Source organism: Sus scrofa, chromosome 13 (assembly GCF_000003025.6).
Source record: "Sus scrofa isolate TJ Tabasco breed Duroc chromosome 13, Sscrofa11.1, whole genome shotgun sequence".
NCBI classification, from domain to species: Eukaryota; Metazoa; Chordata; class Mammalia; order Artiodactyla; family Suidae; genus Sus; species Sus scrofa.
Window position 1 is genome coordinate 83,342,158 of NC_010455.5, and position 22,890 is coordinate 83,365,047.

At 39.9% G+C, this 22,890-nt stretch overlaps 1 protein-coding gene across 4 annotated transcripts in view; it reads left to right on the forward strand.

The window, feature by feature from the left end:
• The window catches only part of PLS1 (plastin 1), a 126,442-nt gene that overhangs the window by 34,466 nt on the left and 69,086 nt on the right, over positions 1-22,890 (forward strand). The window lies entirely within an intron of this gene.

Consider the following 22,890-nt stretch of genomic DNA (forward strand, 5'->3'; position numbering starts at 1 on the left):
AAATGCTCAATTGTGTTCTTCCAGAGGAGGGGGATAGCATTCCTTTATGATCCCCAGTTTAGATCAGCTTACCACCCAAAGCATGATATTTGATTACCCTTATTATGTTACTTTGCATAGCTACAAATGTTGCTAATGGTGTGGCCTTATCTCTACATTTAAAAAGGCCATGTACACACCAACTTACTGTCAGTGCTGTAAAAGGCCCTATTGCTAAGGCCCCCAGTAATAGGAGCCTGCAGAGAAGGGAGCAGCACTTGGGGTTAGGTGTGCACTGCAGGTGTGTACATCTTAAACTCCTGACTACAGTCCGTGGAGCTCCTGACAGCCTGTTTTTTTTCTTTTTTTTTTTTAAGGCTGGTTTCAATTTCTGATACTTGGCATTCCTGGGCCTGAATTGCTTTAAGAATTATAAAAGTTTACTGGCCTTTTCTGATTACATATCTCTCTAGAACTGAGGTCTTTAAGGGTTCCTTCTTTCTCTTTCCTTCCAAATATTTCCAAGCCAGTTCCCAGTCTTGTAGGACAGAAGAGATTCTGTCATTAATCAGTAGTAGCAAATGATGGGAAGAATTATGCCTTTACCTATTCCAGCAGAGGAGAGAAGTTGAGCTCTTTCTCCTTGGAGCTGTGGCCTCTAGGCTTTTTTCATTGTTCTACTTGCATTGGTAAAAAAGCTTTGTGTGTTTGTGTACATAGCACTTCCAAGGTATGTTTTAAATTTATTATTATAGTCAAGTACTGCTTAATGTATATGTTGTATACACTGGAGCCTGTCTAAAAATAAATTTGATAGAATAAGGTGATCTTTAAAAATGTATTATTAATTACAAGGATTTTCTAATACCCTTAACTAGTATCTCACTTGCTTTTTTTTAAATTTTTATTTATTTATTTTTTTTAGGGCCGTACTTGCAGCATGTGGAGGTTACCAGGCTAGGGGTCAAATCGGAGCTACAGCTGCTGGCCTACATCACAGCCACAGCAACACCAGATCTGAGCTGCGTCTGCAACCTACACCACAGTTCACGGCAACGCCAGATCTTTAACCTGTTGAGCAAGGCCAGGGATCGAACTTGCAACCTCATGGTTCCTAGATGGATTTGTTTCTGCTGAGCCATGGTGGAAACTCCATATCTCATGATACAATATGCACACAGGGCACTGTTTATTGTCAATGACAGCGTAAAACTATATTTTACTTATTTTATTTTTTTAACCTGTATTTTGCATAGTCTTGATAATTGTGAGTTGTATGTCCAGTTTATCACATCTGTCCCTTTTATTTTCTAAAGTAGCTGGTGAAGACTTATGCTTGGAGCAGAGGTGTCAGCGTCTTCATTTTCTGATGCTTGTGGGATTAGTATATTTCCAGGCCCCACTTCCTCTGTAGGCATCACTCAAAGCTGCTTGCCCATTTAGTGAAGATATGTTGGATATCAGTGTATATTCCCTTCAATTAGGCATCCTAAAGTCCAGGATATCAGAAATGCTGGCAGTGATAAAGGAGTGATGTAAAATATTTCTTTCTTTTTTTTTTTTTTTTTTTTTTTGGTCTCTTCTAGGGCCGCACCTGCGGTATATGGAGGTTTCCAGGCTAGGGTCTAACGGGAGCTGTAGCTGCCGGCCTACACCACAGCCACAGCAACGCCAGATCCGAGCCACGTCTGCAAACCATGCCACAGCTCACGGCAACACTAATCCACTGAGGGAGGCCAAGGATGGAACCCACAACCTCATGGCTCCCAGTCGGATTCATTAACCACTGAGCCACAACAGGAACTCCTGTAAAGTATTTCTAAATCTTATTTTGTTTCCTAATATTTCTCCCCAATATTTATTTCTTGTGCTGTGGTGCAGACCTGTTGTCTTCTAAGGAGCCAAATGGCCTCAGTTTTCTCATCTATAAATAGAGGTGGTTGGATTAAATGAATTTAAAGGTTTTTATCTGGGATTTTTTTTTTTTTTTTTTTGCTTTTTAGGGCTGTACCTGAAGCATATGGAAGTTCCCAGCCTAGGGGTCTAATCGGAATTGTAGCTGCAGTCCTACAGCCACAGCATTGCAGGATCTGAGCTGCACTTGCAACTTGCACCACAGCTCACAGATCTCTCACCACTAAGTGAGGCCAGGGATTGAACCTGCATCCTCATGGATACTAGTTGGATTCATTTCTGCTGTGCCACAATCACAATGGGAACTACCTCCCCCCTTTTTTTTGTACTGGTACATGCTTGTTAACTTACTCTCACTACTTGGAAGTTGTTTCTATAGGGAATGCTCTTCAGAAACATGGATAGTATATGAGGAGATGCTTTTTAAGCCAAGATTTTAGAAATATCTATGACACCCAAACCATGACTTTAACAGTCCTCTTAACTCTTCAGGACCCATCCAACTTCAACATTACGCCTCAGGAAGATCTTTGTCAGACCTGTATTTGAAATATTTGCTTCCTCTTTTTTTCCTCCCACACGGTTCTGTTGGTACATTTTAATCAATAGATGTGAATCATGGTTATATGTGTACATGTTTGCCTTTTATGAGGCACATTGTTGACTCAGTTTTATACCAACAAGCTTTGCTGATTAAATGATTGTTTTTCACTGAAAGTGTTGAAGAATGCTGTTGAGAACATGTTCTCTAAGAAATTATTTTCAAATGTTTTCTTCCCAAGAGAATGTTTTAGGAAAACCTGGAGGCAGGGTTCTTTCTTAACCTGAAGCTATAGACTTCTAGAAGGTCCCTGAATGAGCTTTTGGGTGAAGCGTGCATCTATAAACTCTCTGAAGTCATATGTGCATTTTTCTGGGCAGAGGGCCTGTAGCCTTTTATCAAAAAGTCTAAAAATCGAAGGACCTTTAAGAATCAGTGCCACAGGGGAAATATAGGCATTTCAGATGTAACTTATTCACCTAAATTTATATTTACTTTCTGGCCTAATTTTCATCACTTTTGATGTTTCCGCCTCTGTACTGCATATCGTGACATTAAAATTAAAATTAGAAAATTAGCTGGAGTTCCCATCGTGGTGCAGTGGTTAACAAATCCGACTAGGAGCCATGAGGTTGCGGGTTCGATCCCTGGACTTGCTCAGTGGGTTAAGGGTCTGGTGTTGCTGTGAACTGTAGGGTGTAGGTTGCAGACATGGCTCGGATCCCTCATTGCTGTGACTCTGGCGTAGGCCAGTGGCTACATCTTCGATTAGACCCCTAGCCTGGGAATCTCCATATGCTGCGGAAGTGACCCTAGAAAAGGCAAAAAGACAAAAATAAATAAATAAAATAAAATTAGAAAATTAGCAATACTTCATACTTAATACCATTCCTTGAAAATGCCATGCTTTAGTCCTGCTAACTTACATGCTCCTGACATTATCTTGCTTGTGGATGATCATTCTTGAATATAAAAAGTAAAATTTTTTACTTATTATAGAAAAGTAATAAGTTTTTGAGGATTTGGGATGAGATGAGAATTGAGAAGTAAAAAGAACTACATATAGGATTGTTTTGTAAACCTCTATGCTGTTATCTAATTTCATTGTCTACATAAAAGAGACTCAGATTTCTTCTTTAAATATCATGTGAAAAGAGGATTCTTTGACTTCCTTGACAACCTGGTTCATATCTTTATTGGTCCTGGACATTCGGGGGCAGTGTGGTTTTTGAAAGGCACGTGGGGCTAGGACTCAGGCACATGGAAAATAGTACCAACTTTGACACTTATCAGCGGATGATCTAGGCTGTGTAGGTTGACCTCTCTGAGTCCGTTTCCTCATAGATGAAATGAGAATAAAATATTGTGAGGAAACAGATAATACTATTATAGTGTATGTATATGTATATATAATAATTATTATTACTTTCAGTTCTCCTTAACTCACTGGATTGATGTGAGCATCGAATGTCATCATAATATATGGCAAAGTTAGAAAGCACTTAGGTGTGAGACTTAGTTCTGTTGAAAATGGCACACATTCCTTCATCTTTGGTTTTGGGCCACTATGAAGAATGAGTTCTTACTTATTTTTTCTTTCACAAAGTTTAGGTCATTATTATTGGCTAAGAATAAAATCTCTAGGGATTGTGCCCAGGACCCTCATACTCACTGGATAAACAGACTTACAGGAAAAACCCATAACATTAAAACACACAAAACACATTGGATCAGTCGAAGTTACTTTAAGATACTGAAATTAACTAAAAATGCCTAGGATTGCAAAAGTTGGGTAGGGTCAGACTATGTAAGCAGAATGATTAAATTCCCTTGGGGCAGGTCCAGAATACCTTCCAGGGCCCAGCCTTTTATGGAGTAGTGGAAACGTGGACCTTGACACCATTGTTTGAATTATATGATTCTAGTGCCCACCAGCTGAGTGGTATTAGGCAAGTTACTTAACCTTAGTGAACTTGAGTTTCTTTATCACTAAAAATAGATGTAACCTACTTCTAGGGGGGTTGTTTTAAGGATTAGAAATAATTTATATCAAGTGCCTTGCACACTGTAGATTCTCTTCACCTGTGCAGACTATCAACTGTAAAAAAAATTGTCCTGGAGTTCCCGTTGTGGTGCAGCGGAAACGAATCCAACGAGGAACCATGAGGTTGTGGGTTTGATCCCTGGCCTTGCTCAGCGGATTAAGGATCTCGAGTTGCTATGGCTGTGGTGTAGGCCGGCAGCTGTAGCTCTGATTCGACCCCTAGCCTGGGAACCTCCATATGCCACAAGTGCAGCCCTAAAAAGCAAAAAAAAAAAAAAAAAAAAAAGTCTTATTAATTCCATGTTTGTGCATTCCTTTGTCCAGGCAGGTCTGCTGTTATAACCCCCATTCATTATTTAGCTTTTCATTCCAAGTGCTCTTTATTTAAGCTTAAGAACAAACCCTGACACTCTTAAGCTTTTCTTCTGTAATCACAAGTTGAAATGTTAATGTAGGGGAGTTGCTACATAATTTGCTTTAAAAACAGGCTTTCTTGGAGTTCCTGTCGTGGTGCAGCAGAAACGAATCTGACTAGGAACATGAGGTTGCGGATTTGATCCCTGACCTCACTCAGTGGGTTAAGGATCCAATGCTATTATGAGCTGTGGTGTAGGTTAGAGATGCGGCTTGGATCTGGCATTGCTGTGGCTGTGGTGTAGGCTGGCAGGTGTAGCTGATTAGACCCCTAGCCTGAGAACCTTCATATGCTGTGGGTGTAGCCATAAAAAGCAAAAAAAAAAAAAAAAATTCAAAAAACAGGCTTTCTCAGGCTCATGGACATAGAGAACAGACTTGTGGTTGCTGAGGGGGAGGGATGGATTGGGAGTTTGCTAAGATTTATATATAAAATGGAAAAACAAGGTCCTGCTGAATAGCACATGGAACTATATTCAATATCCTGTCATAAACCTTAATATAAAGAATATGAAAAAGATTGTGTGTTTCAGTTAAAGTGATTCAGTTAAACATGTGTTTAACTGAATCACTTTGCCATACAGGAGAAATTAATACAACACTGTAAATCAATGATACTTCAATAAAATAAATTTTAAAAATTAAGTCAGTTCCCCAAAAAATAAAATAAAAGCAGGTTTTCTTGCTGTATTTTCTTAAAACCAAATCAAGAAGATGGTTAAATAAAATGCCTTATAGAAAGAAGGACCATTGTATATAGTTGTAGGATATCTCCTAATGTAATATTATTCTGTTTAAACTTTCTTTTATATTTTTAATTATAAAATAATGAAACATGCAGAAGAATAGTGAGAGTAATATATTGTATACCTCATATTTTCTCTCAGATTTCAGAAATATCAGCAATTTGCCAATTTATTTTAGGTATCAGCTTTTTATTTTCTGTAAGTAAAACATTAATGATATGATTGAAGGCCCCTCCCCATTTTAATCCCTTTCCTCACCTGAAATTAGCATGTGTTAAGTATTTTTTCCATTTATCTTACTACAGTTTTCCATTAACACTTTCCATTACTAATATAAAGCACAATGTTATTTTAATTTTGATTTTGGCTGCACTCCAGCATACAGAAGCACCCAGGCCAGGGAATCAAACCCAAGCCACAGCAGTAACCTGAGCCACAGCAGTGACAATGCCGAGTTCTTAATCAATAGGCCACCAGGGGATCCCATAAAGTGCTATTTTAAGTGCTCTAACATTTTTACAGATATCTGCTAATACTTTTCTCATTTAACATATACATCCAAGATTTTTTATTATTAATACAGATACCTACTTCATTTAACTGTTGTGGAGAATTTCACTAAATAAATGTTCTTAATTATCTAGTTTTCTGATGATGGACATTCAGGTTGTTTCCAATTATTTTTGATACTATAAACAGTGCTGTATTTTACCTGGATTTTGGTTTGTTTGTACAAGCATTTCTCTGGGATGAGTTACTGGACGAGGAACGGTGGGTCATAGAATATACATGTCTTCACCTCTTTCACATGTACCACTTTGGAGAGCAGTGTAGCAGCAAGAGCTCCTGATCTCTTACATCCTCGCCAGCATGGGGTGTTAACATCAGTTTTATGTCTAGCAACCTGATGAGTTTAGGATGTTAGGTCATTGCTGTCATTTGCCTTTCCCCTTTTTGGTAGCTATTAAAAATAATGTCTAAAATCTATGGCATAACTTCATTAAAAATTATATAGTAACTAGGTATGCATATATAAATGATTTTTTTTTTTTTTTTTTTTTTGTCTTTTGAGGGCAGCATCCGCAGCATATGGAGGTTCCCAGGCTAGGGGTTGAATTGGAGCTGTAGGTGCTGGCCTACACCACAGCCATAGTAACTCAGGATCCGAGCCATGTCTGCGATCTACACCACAGCTCACGGCAACGCTGGATCCTTAACCCACTGAGCTAGGCCAGGGATCGATCCCACAACCTCATGGTTACTAGTCGGGTGTGTTAACCACTGAGCTGCTGTGGGAACTCCTATAAATGAATACTTTTAAATTAAAAGAGCCCAGAAAAATACCTTTTTTGCAATTTTTTTTTTTTTTTTTTTTTTTGGTCTTTTCAGGGCCACTCCTGCAGCATAGGGAGGGTCCCAGGCTACGGATCAAATTGGAGCTGTAGCCGCTAGCCTACGTCATAGCCAAAGCAGTGTGGGATCTGAGCCTAATCTGTGGCCTACACTACAGCTTACAGCAACGCCAGATCCTTAACCCGCTGAACGAGGTCAGGGATCAAACCTGCGTCCTCATGGATACTACTCAGATTCATTTCTGCTGAGCCACTGTGGATACTCCCCATTTTGCAAGTATTGCAGTTGACTTAGATTTTTCTACTGTGTATGAAATACTTTCTAATTTATAAATACAAAACATATGATTTAAATGTTTGCTTCTGACCAAGATGGCATACCATGGACTCAATTTGCCCACCTGCCTGAAACAACCAAAAAACCAAAGGACAAATTGGACAATATATATGAAATGCTTTTCTAAAGTACTGGAAATCAGGCAGAAAAGGACAGTGATCTTTGAGAGATGAGAAATAAATAGAGTGAGCCCTATGATTGCCATGTTTATAGTCTTGAGAGAGTTTTCAGGCTACAGATCAAGGAGGGGCTGAAAAGTATTGAAGCTCTTCAGAGCTGAGAAGGTGGGGAGACATGGGCAGCTAGAGTTCACAGTACAAAGTCCTGGAAAAAAGAGAATTACACAGAGAGAACTCCACAGAGCTGCAGAGGGTCCCTCTCAAATATTCACAAGGTTCTGGGGTGTGTGTGTGTGTGTGTGTGTGTGTGTGTGTGTGTGTGTGTGTAAACTACCTGGAAGCCTAGGAAAGAACCACCTGAAAGAATAAATGAGAAAAATGCTAGGCACTCAGACTAAGCCAGGACTAGTACCTGTTCCCATTGGCCAGACTGAAAATCTGGAATATTTACAGGGTTCTAGGTAGAATACTCACAAACATCTTGCCTCAGTATCAATAGTGGGAAATACTTAGCCCCTACAGCATGGTTTCTCAGCCTTAGCAACACAGAGAATTTTTTTTTTTTTTTTTTGCTTTGTAGGGCTGCACCCGCAGCATATGGAGGTTCCTAGGCTAGGGGTCTAATCGGAGCTGTAGCCACCAGCCTATGCCAGAGCCATAGCAACGCGGGATCCCAGCTGCATCTGTGACCTACACCGCAGCTCACAGCAATGCCAGATCCTTAACCCACCGAGCGAGGCCAGGGATCGAACCTGCAACCTCATAGCTCCTAGCCGGATTCATTAACCACTGCGCCATGACGGGAACTCCTGGAGATTTTGGACTGGATAACTCTTTGTTATAAGGGGTTTTTCTGTGCATTGTATGGTGTTTAGCAGCATCTCTGACCTCAACACATTAGCTGCCTGAAACACTTCTTCACTCGTGATACTCAGAAATGTCTCTAGATAGTGCCAGATGTCCTCTGGGGTCCTCTGGCAGCATAATCATCTCCTGCTGAGAACCACAGCCTGAGACTGCTTTGCTCTGCCCTACCTAACAGAGCTTAAAAATTAGACCCCAAAGGGTCAAACTCTTTCCAAGTAATTTAACTGCATCTGAGAACAATGATCAAGAGTAGTTATAGGGAGGAGTTCCTATTGTGGCTCAGTGGTAACAAACCCGACTAGTATCCATGAGGATGCGGGTTTGATCCCTGAAGTCGGTTAAGGAGCCAGCATTACTGTGAGCTGTGGTGTAGGTTGCAGATGCTGCTCTGATCCTGTGTTGCTGTGGCTGTGGCATAGGCCGGCAGCTGCAGTTCTGATTTGAACCCTAGCCTGGGAACTTCCATGTGCTGCACATGTGGCCCTAAAAAGCAACAACATCAAAAAAAGAGTAGTTTTAGGGAAATTTCTGCTGAAATAGAAAAAAAATTCAAGTGTGATCTCAATGGATACTAGTAGCCAAAACAATCTTGAAAAAGGACAAAGTCAGATGCCTCACACTTCCTGATTTCAAACCTTACTACAAAGCAACAATAATCAAGATGGTATTGTAATGAAACAGAATAGAGAACCTAGAAGTAAACTCTTGTGTATATGGCCAAATGGTTTTTGACAGGGATCCAAGACTACTCAATGGGGAAAAGACAGTTCGTTCAATAAATGGTGTTGGGAAAGTTGGATAACTGCATACAAAAGAATGAAGTTGGACTCTTACCTTATACCATATACAAAAAGTAACTTAAAATTGATCAAAAACTTGAAAGTAGTAACTGAAACTGTAAAATTCCTAGAAAAAAACATAGAGGGGAAGCTTTAGGACATTGCATTTGGTAATGGTTTCTTGGATATGGCAAACAAAAACAAAAGTAGACGGATGGGATTATGTGAAACTTGAAAACTTCTGTACATCAAAGGAAACATCAGAAAAGCCAATGTATGGAATGGGAGAAGGTATTTGCAAATGATATAGCTGATAAAAGGTAATATCCAGAATATATAGGGAACTTCACAACTCAACAACAAAAACCAGAGATATTGCAGTTTTGGTTCCAGATCACCACAAGAAAGCAAATATTGTAATAAGTAAGTCATATGAATTTTTTGGTTTCTCGGTGCGTGTAAAAGTTACGTGTATACTATGCTGTAGTTTATTAAGTGTGCAATAGCATTATGTCCAAAAAGGCATAATTAAAAACTACTCTGTTCCTAAAAATTGCTAACCATCATCTGACAAAAGGCAGGGTTGCCACAAATCTTCAATGTGTAAAAATTGCAGTATCTGTGAAGGGCATTAAAGCAAAGTATAATGAAATGAGGTATGCCTATAAAATGCTGTTAAAAAATGAGCAAAAGACTTGCATCAACACTTCTCCAAAGTCTATATATGTGTGGCCAATAAGCATATGAAAAGATGTTGAGCATCACTAATCGTAAAAGAAATGCAAATCAAACCCACAGTGAGATATCACTTCACACTCAATAGGTTCCAGTATCAAAGGAACAGGAAATAACAGGTATTGGCATGGAAATGACGAAATTGGAACCTTTGTGCACTATTGGTAGGAATGTAAAGTGGTGCAGCCATTGTGGAAAACAGTATGGTTCCTCAAAAAGTAAAAAATAGAATTATATGATCCCTCAGGTAGTTCCTGTCGTGGCTCAGTGGAAACGAATCTGACTAGCATCCATGAAGACCCTGGTTCAATCCCTGGCCTCTCTCAGTGGGTTAAGGAGGCAGCATTGCCATGAGCTGTGGTGTAGGTCACAAACATGGCTTGGATCTGGTGTTGCTATGGCTGTGGCGTAAGCTGGTGGCTACAGCTCCAATTCCACCCTTAGCCTGGGAACTTGGGAACTTCCATATACTGTGGGTATGGCCCTAAAAAGACAAAAAAAAAAAAAAAAAAAAAAAAAAAAGATCATATAATCCCTCAGTACCACTTCTGGGTGTGTACTGAAGAGATTTCAAAGCAGTATCTGAAACAGATACATTTGCACAGCCATGTTTATTGCTACATTCACTAAGTAGCTAAAAGGTAGAAGAAACCCAATGTCCATCAACAAATGAAAGAAAAATATTTGAAGAAATCATGGTTTAAAATTTCCAGATTTGATGAAAAGTATAAACTTCCAGATGCAAGAAGGTCATTTAACCCAAGCAAAAGCTTCATGGGGAAAATTATATCAAAGCATATTATAATTAAATTTTTATTCTATTATTATTATTTTGTCTTTTTTTTAGGGCCACACCCATGGCATATGGAGGTTCCCAGGCTAGGGGTCGAATTGGAGCTGTAGCTGCTGGCCTACACCACAGCCACCACAATGACAGATCCAAGCTGTGTCTGTGACCTACACCACAGCTCATGGCAATGCCAGATCTTTAACCCACTGAGCAGCGACAGGGATCAAACCCAAAGTCTCATGGTTCCCAGTTGGATGGATTCATTTCCACTGCGCCACGATGGGAACTCCAATATAATTAAATTTTTAAAAGCAGCGATAAAGATCTTAAGCCGAAGGAAAAAAAGACATATTATCTTATAGAAGAATAAAGATAAAAGATGATGTAAATTTCTTGTGAGAAAAATACACATGAGACAGTGGAGGAACATCATTAAAGCACTGAAAAAAAAAGTGCTAATTTAGAATTCTACACCTAGCAAAAATATATTTCAGAAATGTGAAAAGTGAAAAAAATTATCACCAGCAGATCCACACTGTAAGAAATGTTATAGTAAGTCCTTCAAGCAGAAGGAAAATGATACCGTATGGAAATATAAATCTACCCAAAGGGATGAAGAGACCAGAAATGGTACTATATATGTAAACACATAAGATTGTTTTCTTACTATCAAAATATTTTTAAAAATATAATGTCATATTGGATTCACAATATGTGTAAATGTATGACAAAATAGCATAAAGATGGGAGGGGAAAAGTGGAAGTATATCATTGTAACATCCTTATGTAAGAAATGGTATAAAGATAAGCAGTGGTAAGTTAAAGATAGATAAACCCTAAAACAACCGCTAAAATATGAGTTATAACCAGTAAGCCAAGAAAAGAAATAAAATGGCATTTTAAGTGTCTGAGTAATCTGAAAGAAGAAAGAAAAAGAGGAAGAAAGGAAACAAAGAAAACATGGGACTAATAGCAAAATGAGAGACTTAGTTTCTAGGGGTAAAGGAGTTCATTTCGTAATGAGAAAGAGGTCAATTCATATTTTTGTACCTAATATCAGATCTTTAAAATAAATGAAGGAAAACTTGATAGAACTTCAGTGAGAAATAGATCTACAATTATAGTTGAAGTTTTTCGTTGAGTAGAAGCAGTAGGTAGAATTCAGCAAGGATATAGAAGAATTAAACAACGCTATCATCCAGCGTGACCTTATTGATATTTATAGACCTCTGTAGCGAATAGCAGCAGAATATACTTTCTTTTTTTTTTTTTTTTTTTTTTGTCTTTTGTCTTTTTGTCTTTTTTGTTGTTGTTGTTGTTGTTGTTGCTATTTCTTGGGCCGCTCCCGCGGCATATGGAGGTTCCCAGGCTAGGGGTTGAATCGGAGCTGTAGCCACCGGCCTACGCCAGAGGCACAGCAACGCAGGATCCGAGCCGCGTCTGCAACCTACACCACAGCTCACGGCAACGCCGGATCGTCAACCCACTGAGCAAGGGCAGGGACCGAACCCGCAACCCCATGGTTCCCAGTCGGATTCGTTAACCACTGCGCCACGACGGGAACTCCCAGAATATACTTTCTTTTAAGGCGCACACAGACTACCAGATTACATCAAAATCTGGGCCTTAAAATAAGTCTTAATAAATGTTAACAGACTCAAGTCAAATAAAGTGTGTTTTCTCACCACAGTGGAATTAAATTATAAATAAATTAGGGAAAGCCACAAATATTTGGAAACCAAGTTCTTCTTACTACACACATCTTAACACAGGGATGAAAGAAGAAATTTAAAGGGAAATTAAGTGTTTTGAACTGAATGTAAATATAACACATCAAAATGTACTAAAGCAAATACTTAAGGGGGAGTTATTGCAGTAAATGGCAACTTAAATGCAATTTATTTGAAAAGAAGAAATATCTAGAATCAGTGACTTCACTTTCTTCCTTGAGAAGCTACAAAAAGAAGAGCAAAGTAAACCAAAAAGCAAAGTAAAAATGATCAGAGCACAAATCAACGAGACAGAAAACAAAAACTATACAGAAAAATCAGTGAAACCGAAAGCAATTTTTTGAGATGATCAATAAAATTAGTAAACATCTAGCCAGACTGATTGGAAAAAGAAATCAATTTGAGAAATGAGAGAGGTGCCATCACCACAGACTCTGTAGACATTTAAAAGAAAATAATGAAATATTTTGAACAACTTCATACCAATACATTTAATTACGTGAATGAAACTGATTCCAAACCTTACTCAAGACGAGATAAGATAATGAATAGCCCTATATCTATTAAAGAAATTGAATTTTTAGTTAAAAACCTTTCCACAAAGAAAACTCCAGGCTTAGATGGCTTCTAATGAATGTTTAAGAAACAAATAATACCCAGAACACACAGATACTGGCTGATTTATCTCTCCTGTGATGCTTAACATGGTGTTGAACACCGAGCAGTCACAATTTCCTTGAGAGTCGTTTCATGTTACTCTTTCCACATGTATTTCCAGTGCCCCAAAAAGCCTAGAAAAGCCACATATGCTACTGAATGCTCATTGAAAATAATTTAAGGCAATTGTTAAAATCACCTGGGAGAGTCTTATAGAATAAGGGAGGTAAAAATGAGTGTGATTACATACATGGTGTGTCAGAGATAGGAAACAGTACAAGGCCAGAAAAATAAAAGGCCTGGCCCTTAGTATTTGTGATGGCAATTGTTCAAGAGGGTGTAAGCAAACATGGGTAGATGAGTTCAGTTCACTTCTCTGAGGCTAAGGGAGAAAAACTACACCGAGCAGATGATTCCCCTGAGTTGATTTTGGTAGAATTTTAATGGTTTTTTTGCACTGGCATTCACAGATTTTCAATGAGCACCCAATATGGATAAAGCAATGTGTTAGTCAGTATTCAGAGATCATCTGAGGACAATTGTGTTTCACATCCCAAAGTGCAAAGTCCCTGATGGAGGTAGGATGGACAGAAAATACAGTGTGCTGATAGCACTAGGCAGAGTGTTGAATGACTTTCTTTGGCATTACTGAGGGACACAGGTGCCCAGTGAGGAAGACTCCACAGGGGGAGTGGTTTGCACTCGGATCACGAATGATTACTAAGAATTCGCAAAGTGAAGAAAGGATGAAGGGAATTCTAGGGAAAGGATATGTATAGAGGGTTGGTATTAAGGAAGAACTAACAAGTACAGGATCCGAGGATGTGCTTTGTGTGTTTGGAGCACGCGACGTGGGCAGGGAGTGTATCTGATGATGTGGATTTGGCTAGGTTGAAGGGGTATTCCAGTAGATACCAGTTTGGATTTATTCTAGTAGTACATCGAAGTTTATCCCCTGCATTTTCCAAGATTCTTTTTAACTGTCGTGTAGGAGTGGTTAAATGTGAATCTTTACTTTTTTCCTTCCTTTTCTTCATCTCTTATCTATTATAAAAGTAATACTTGGTCATTGTGGAAAGTATGCAGCTACATGGAAAAAATTAAACCATCCATAATCTCACCACATCACCCCCAAAATAGCTCCTGTGCTCATTTTTATCTGCAATATCGCCTATTCATTTTTTTGAAATATATTTTTTAAAGATTATGTCCTGTTTTTTGTTTGTTTTTTATTTATCAATAAATTCTTTCTTTTATCTCTGAACATTTCAGACATATTTATTTCAAAGTTTTTTCATGATTCACAGTTTGGGCGTCTCTTACTTCTGCGGTGATGGTTCTCATACAATTTGTAATTTTTGTCTGTGAGCTCATCTTCAGAGCATTTTCTTCAGCTGAAATTCAGTGCACATTCCGGAGGATGGAGCTCTTCCTATGGGGCAATTTTGCCTCAGCCTTTGCCAGACCCATATGATTTCAGGCGTTTCTTGGGTTCCTCTGGTGGGATGATGCGAACACAGCCCCATACTCACTCCCAGGGCAGATGGAGGGTTCTGATTTCTCGTGGGTGCCTTTTTCCCATCCATAGTCAATGATGAGCATCCCTCGTCACAGAGAATGGCCTCTTCTTGGTTTCCACTTTTTCTTCCACTCCCAGCTTTCTGCTGTTTAAGGCCTGAGGTGTCAAATCCTGTCTCTTGAGATGTGAATGTGCACCTGCTTTTGTTTGGTTTCGCACATCATTCCAGGGACCAGGAGATTTCTTTGGCTTGCTCAGACTCAGATGCCTATTGACAAATTTTAAAAGCTTATGTTTTAGCTAAGATTTCTATGTGTTTGAAGTAGGGGAAGAAACTTACCTCACTGCCTATATCATTCTTTTTTCTTTGCTTAGTTACATGCTTTAAACAAAGTTGGGAAGATATTGCACATACCGATATTTCTTCTTTTTTTAACCTGATATGTTGTTAATTTTTTTTTCATATTCTTTGAGAACATGATTTTTACAAACTGGGATAAGATATTAGCAACACATGTATCTGACAAAGAACTTATATCTGCAATATAGTTAAACAGAAAATAAAGCAGAACCAAACAACAACAAAAAGTACCACTGCTTATTTTCTGGGCAAAATTTAAAAAAAAAGGAATTTTATTGTTTGTCTTAATTTTCATTTGGTTTAATGTCCATTGTAAAAAATTTTTTTGAGTTAGGTCAGTGATTTTTCAGTTAAAAAAAATTTTTTTTTTTTTTTTTTTGGTATTTTTAGGGCCACACCTGCGGCATATGCAAGTTCCCAGGCTAGGGAACTGTAGCTGCTGGCCTACGTCACGGCCATGGCAATGCCGGATCTGAGCCACATCTTTTAACTACATCGCAGCTCATGGCAATGCCGGATCCTTATCCCACTGAGCAAGGCCAGGGATCAAACCTACATCCTCAAGGACACTGTGTTGGGTTCTTAACCCTCGGAGACACAAAGAGAATTCCTAAAAAAATTTCTTAAACAGTCATATGGAGATGTGTGACTACTAACCTGTACTCTTTCACTGCTTACTGTCCCCATCCTGTCTTCTGAGGAGGTTGGACCCAGAGATGGAAGTTGTGTTGGGTAGTGGGTGACAGGATGCAAACTGTAGAAGCTGAGAAGAGTTGAGTTGTTTGGGATGGAGGTTGAGGAAAGAAAGAGCTTAGAGGATGAGAAGGTAGAGCCCAGAGAGGACAGTCCAGGAGTTGTGGCAGGGAAGGAGGCTTACTCCCAGAGAGGTGTTTTGGGAAAAGATGGGGGAATTAGAAGATTCTTTGTAGAATTTTGCCTAATGGTACCTCATAGTTTTGGCACAAATATCTAGTTTTACTATGAGGATGTCTGTCTCTTGTGAATAGAAGAGAACTCTAACCTGGTACATTTGGCTGATAGAACCCTTCTTTGGTAGCACACAGGCTGTTAAAAGAATGATAAAACTTAGATTTGGGAGTTCCTGTCGTGGCTTAGTGGTAGTGAACACAAATAGTATCCATGAGGATGTGGGTTCAATCACTGGCCCTGTTGAGTGGGTTAAGGATACAGCATTGCTATGAACTGTGGTGTAGGTAGAAGATGCAGCTTGGATCCTGCATGGCTGTGGCTGTGGTGTAGGCTAGCCTGGGAACTTCTGTATACCACTGGTGTGGCCCTAAAACACAAAAAAGCAAAAAACAAAATAAAGCTGTAGGAGTTCCCATCGTGGCTTAGTGGTTAACAAACCCGCTAGCATCCATGACGACGTGGGTTCGATCCCTGGCCTCCCTCAATGGGTTGGGGATCCGGTATTATTGTGAGCTGTGGTGTAGGTCACACACGTGACTCAGATTCTGTGTTGCTGTGGCTGTGGTGTAGGCTGGCAGCTGTAGCTCCAGTTAGACCTCTAGCCTGGGAACCTTTATATGCTGAGGGTACGGCCCTAAAAAGACAACAACAACCAAAAAACCCCCACAAAACTGTAGATTTGTTATCTGGTGGTACTTTTTAAGAGAATTGTGTTAATAATTTGATAATTGTTAATTCCTTGTTACATGGCATCCTTTGCAATTGTTTGAAAATATTTTTCAGTACTAAAGATTTTAAGCCATAATTTCTAGAAACTTAGAATTTTAAGAAAAATTTCTATGGATCCTTGAAAATACACACATGTATATGACAGTTCCTTCCTGTCAGAGTTGGATTTTGCAGTTTGTACAATAAAGAGACTCAACTCCTGAAAACACTATTTTATTTGCGTAAAGCATGGAGACGCTAAATGTGTTCAAAGCACAACCAGTGTGTGCTTTGGAAGTTAAAGTTCAAACTCTGACATGGAGACGCCCTGGGTAGGACATTGCTGCTCACTTGGACACAAGTTGGACCAGAATCTCTGTGTTGCTGTGAATTATTTGCATAGGCATTCTTGGTTAGAATCAGGGAGAAAGGGGACTGTAAACTAGTATATAATGCCCAGGTTGTTCCAGAACACTTGGATATGATTCATGGCTTCCTGTTCTCTGGTAGTGCTTGGTATTGAGACATTCATTCTGAATGAGATATTTGGCAACAGAGGCAATAACAATCTAGGCAGTTACCTCCCTAAAGTATGCTTTCCTGTGACTAAATAACACATAGAAAATAAGAGCAATGTACTTTTCCAGAGACAGAAAAAAAGGCGATGTAAGATAATTTATAACAGGAGTTCCTGTCGTGGCTTAGCAGCTAATGAATCTGACTAGCATCCATGAGGACTCGGATTCGATCCCTGGCCTCGCTCAGTGGGTTAAGGGTTAAGGATCTGGTGTTGTCGTGAGCTGTGGTGTAGGTCACAGACACGGCTCGGATCCCCTGTTGCTGTGGCTGTGGTGTAGGCCGGCAGTTACAGCTCCAATTAGACCCCTAGCCTGTGAACCTCCATATGCTGCGAGTATGGCCCTAAAAAGACAAAAAAAAAAAAAAAAAATTCATATCATTTTCCCAAAGCTCATTCAAACTCTTCTGTCCATTCCTTGCATTTCAAATAAGACAGATCATACTGTGTCCACACTTCATCCTAACAGTTTATACCAACAAGGTTTCTAGGACAGCTTCGAACAGGAAAAGACCTCAGAGGGTTTAACTTGAGCTGAGGTGGAAGGGAATGGATGGAGACCGCCGCTATGAAGACAGTATATAACTGAGAATCTGGACTTGACAGACTCCCTGGGTTTGGATTCCAGCTTCGCCACTTACTGAGAAGCTTTTGGCCTCGGTTGCTTTAACTATAAAATGAGAATTGTAATATTTCAACCTCAGAGTGTTACTATGAGGATTAAATGAGACAGTATTTGTTCTGCTCAGAACAGTGCCTGACCAGTAGTGAGCACTCAGCTCCCCCTTGCCCTGTTTGGACTGCCACTGTGCATGAGTGCTGTGTATTGTGGTTTTGAAATGGGACACTTGGGGGAGATTTTGTGAGTCATGTTTACAGGACCTTCAGGTGTTCTTCACCGGATTCAGTGCATTCAGGTCAGGAGAAGGCTGTTAGAGTGGAATGCTTGCATTTGCTTTGGAGTAAGATTTAAACCTTTGTCTTTGCTTCATGCAAACACAGTGATGTGTGGAAGGTGAGAGTTAACCTAAGACAAAGAGATTCTCTACAGCTGTAGGTCTTGTGTTCCTGGTATTCTCTGACCGCAGGGATGGGCATGTGGCCTGAGCTCTGCCAGTCAGACTCACCATCCTGGGAATGAGGCTGTCATCCACAGATGGTGGTGGTGGAGATATCTGGGGCTAGCACTCTAAAGCAGCACATCACAGTTTCCACTGCTGGTCTCCTTAGAGCATCCTGGCACCTGTCCTTCAGTGCCTGCTTGTGTAGCCCTCTCTTGATTCTTTGAGCCAGCTCCCAGTGTCTGCCAGTGTGGATTCTTTTTTTGGGGTGGATTTTGCCAGAATCACTTTTATGGCTTGCAATCAAAATACCTTAACTGGTACAAGTACCAAGTAGGTTAATTTAATGTTTCCATTGCCAGTAGATAAAGAGATAACAGATGAAGCTAAGAGTCCTAGAAGTCATAGAAAATTCGTCTTCAGAAAGTACGGCTTGCAGGAGAACATCATTTGTTTCCAGAGGTGCAAAAGAAGTGAATTTTGGTCTGTTTGAATAGCAAAAGGAAGAGTCTTGACCAGCCAACACTGATCTATTCCAAATACAAGGTATAGCAGGCAGGCATCTTTAGAGATGGCAGGGGTTATTTCTGAGTATCAGAGATGAAAATTACCAGTGGTTAAAATGACTAACAGAAGAGTTGAAGGCTTTCAAAGGAGTGACATCTTTTGAATAGGATCACTCACCATCATTGTCACCAAGAAGTTGAATGTGGATTTTTTTTGGGGGGGTCTTTTTAGGGCCGCATCCCTGGCATATGGAAGTTCCCCAGCTAGGGGCCAAATCAGAGCTGCAGCTGCCGGCCCATGCCACAGCCACAGGAGCACAGGATCTGAGCCACATCTGTCACCTATACAACAGTTCATGGCAACGCTGGATCCTTAACCCACTGAGCAAGGCCAGGGATCGAACCCGTGTCCTCATGGATCCTAGTTGATTTCATTACTATTGAGCCACAATGGGAATTCCTGAAAGTGGATTTTTAAAATAAGTATTTATATTCTATTGCATCATCTTATCATCATATATATATATATATATATATATATATATTTTTTTTTTTTTTTTTTTTTTTTTTTTTTTGGTCTGCGTCGGAAGCATATGGAAGTTCCCAGGCCAGGGATTGAATCTGCGCCACAGCAGCGACCCGAGCCACCGCAGTGACAATGCTGGATCCTTAACCTGGTAGGCTATATCAGGGAGCTCCACATCCTGAAATTTTTAAGTTTCTAAAGGGCAATGGTATATCTTACAGATCTTCTGTAATTAAAAATTCCAAGATGATAAGATGCTGTAATATAACATAGATACTTAAGAACTCCATTTTATTAGGTCCACTACTCTGGGGAGACCACTAAGAATTTTCTCCTTTAGCTGGGATTTGCATCTTTCTCTCTCTGTCTGCTTGTTTTCAAGGTCTCCAATAGTGCCGCCTCAGTTCCTTGAATCTTCCAGTCAGAAGCTTCTTCCTTTTCTGTTACTTTTAGCTCAGCTTGTATTGTGGTTCTGGAGCTGGCATTCAGGTCATGTTGGGGCCTGACCCTCTGGTGGGGGCGGTGTGGGGGTCCATGTTGAAAAGAGGGATCCTGAGCAACTCAAGGCTCCGTGGGCAAGAGCCAGGATTGGGGAGTAATGTTTGCAGTGGGTGAGGGAGTCTTATGCATTTGCTATTGCTGTCAAATCTGGTTTATTGACTCCCTTCCTAGACTGTAAATTCTTTGAGAGCCAGCTCCCTGTGTTAGTCACCATTTGATTTGCTCCAGCACTTGGTGCAACACCTAGCACCCGAGATGTTCTCAATAAACGTGGACTGAAATGGAATGAGGGCAATGAAGAAAGTCATGGTGGAATTTGAGCTGTGCTTAGGGACAGGAAATGACAGGAAGGAAAGTTACGGGATGGTCAGGAAGGGGCCTCAGGAGGAAGAGAAAGCCTTTCTCAGGGTTGAGTGGGAACCAAGAACTGTTAACTGGAAAAGAGTAGAGTCTAGAGGCAAGGTTTAGCCAACATTGTCAAGGCTGTAATCTGATGAAGGAAATTGTTTGAAACATCTGAAATATCTTTTTTTGTTTTTTGTTTTTGCTGCATGCACGGCATATGGAAGTTCTTGGGTCAAAGATCGAATTCCAGCTGCATCTGCGAGCTATGCCACAGCTGCAGGAACACCAGGTTGTTAACCTGCTGCACTATAATGCGAATGCTTGAAATTTTGTTTGAAGGAACAGAAAGGATAAGAGAAAATTGATTTCTGGGAGATATCAACTTTGGGAATGTTTTCCTCCTCTAGAATCTAGAAATGTTGCAGCAACATGGATGGAACTAGAGATTCTCATACTAAGTGAAGTGAGTCAGAAAGAGAAAGACAAATACCATATGATATCACTTATATCTGGCATCTAATATTTGGCACAAATGAACCTTTCCACAGAAAAGAAACTCATGGACTTGGAGAATAGACTTGTGCTTGCCAAGGGGGAAGGGGAGTGGGAGGGAGTGGGATGGACTGGGAATCTGGGGTTAATAGATGCAAATTACTGTATTTGGAATAAATAAGCAATGAGATCCTGCTGTATGGTACTGGAAATTATATCTGTCACTTGTGAGGGAGCATGATGGAGGATAATGTGAGGAAAAGAACGTGTGTGTGTGTGTGTGTGTGTGTGTGTGTGTGTGTGTGTGTGAGTGTGACTGGGTCACTTTACTATGTAGTGTAAAATTGACAGAACAGTGTAAACCAACTATAATGGAAAAAATAAAAATCATTATAAATTAAAAAATAATAATTTTAAATAAAATTACAACCAGGCAACTTCTGTAATTTTAATAGCAATTTAGCAAAGTTTTATTTTTTATTTTTTATTTTTTTGTCTTTTTGCTATTTCTTTGGGCCACTCCCGCGGCATATGGAGATTCCCAGGCCAGGGGTCCAATCGAAGCTGTAGCCACTGGCCTATGCCAGAGCCACAGCAACGCAGGATCCGAGCCGCGTCTGCAACTTCCACCACAGCTCACGGCAACGCTGGATCGTTAACCCACTGAGCAAGGGCAGAGACCGAACCCGCAACCTCATGGTTCCTAGTCGGATTCATTAACCACTCCGCCACGATGGGAACTCCAATTTAGCGAAGTTTTAAACTGGAAGTCTAAAACAACAATAAAAGGAGGCAAGAGACTTGATAAATCTGACATTACCAATGTTCCGACCCAAAGTTTCTTTCAGGCCAGTTCCTTTGAGAAGCCATAACTGCATTCCGTGTCTAATGATGAATTTAAAAATGTTATTATAAGAATAGAGAGTTAATTTTTTCAGCCTCATTCATTCCTGAGTTCCTGTCTACCAAGCATCTATCTTCTTCCCTTTGTACACTGGAAGCACATTACTGTGCCATGTAGCAGACTATAGTATGAGACCTGCTGAGGTCTGGGTTAAGTAACCCTTTGGAAATTGAACTGATTTATAGGGGCTTGATACCTGGGGGTACCTGTTTTTGATGGGCCATGGGACAAACCTACAAACGCTTGTGTATATTTTTTTACTCTCAAGGATTGGGTAAATTTTACTTGTTTTTTTTTTTTTTCTCTACCTGCAGTGAATTAGTAATTTCCTGATTTTAACAATTTGTTGACTTTATTATTGCAGCTAAATTGTCCTGCCCTGCGTCGCACCAGAGGGGCCTGTCATTTCTCATACTATTTTACTACTCAATTTGTCATCTTTAGCTAGAAATGACTTAAGAGAAGTGGGAAGAAACTTTCTGGATAAAGGGAAGTAAAAAAAAGGTACAAAGAAGCCACAGGCTGGGAGGCCTTTAGGCTATGAATAGAACCTGTAACACTGCTGATTGCTGTGTGATCAATAAACTGTTCTGTAGTTTGTTGATGCATGGAATTTCTGGGATTAGGTATGGTGTGGGTAAAATACAAATTATGACAAAAGTAATACTTCTTATCTCAATGTAAGTTTATTTAGAAAATATAATTATGGTTAATTTTCTTTCCCAATTCAAGATGTCTAAATACTCTCTGTCCTTTGAGGAATTGACCTCCCCCCCTCCCCTGACCATCCACTTTCTTTTTGTAAATTACATCTGTTTTACTCCTTGTTATCATTTTGGACTCATTTTAATTGGCTTTTAAAAAAATATTGTTTCAAGTAACTAAAGAAGCACAAAGATTTTATATAGCACAGTGGAATTCAAGACTCAGCCCTGCCAGTGGTGTTTTCTCTTCACTCATGGATTCTCTGCTTTCTGCTAAGTGTTGGTTTGGGCTTCCTTCTCCGCCCTGGGTCCTTTCCTCGTGAAGGCAAGATGGCTGCAGCTGCTCTGGTCTTTACATCTTCATGAATACGGATCCAGGGGAATGTGTAGGACTCTTATTACAGGAAGCTCCACGAAAGCCTTCTTCTGTCTTATTGCCTCCAACTGGGTGATATGCCTGCCCTTGGACCAGATCACTGTGGCCAGAGAGTATGATGTGCTGATTGGCTTGGACTTAGAGCTTCACTCCGATTGCATAGATAGGGAATGAGTAGGGAATGAGTAGAACCCCAAAACTAAAGTTGGTGCTTTTCCTAGAAGTATGGAAGTAGTTGCTGGAGGAGGAAACAAAACATGTTGAGAAAATTATACTTGAAGAAATATTAATGACAGTATAATATTATATGATAGGAATAACACTTGTGTGTTGACTTTTCTCAGAGAGCCAAAGAAGTCTTAAAGTAGGGGTGACG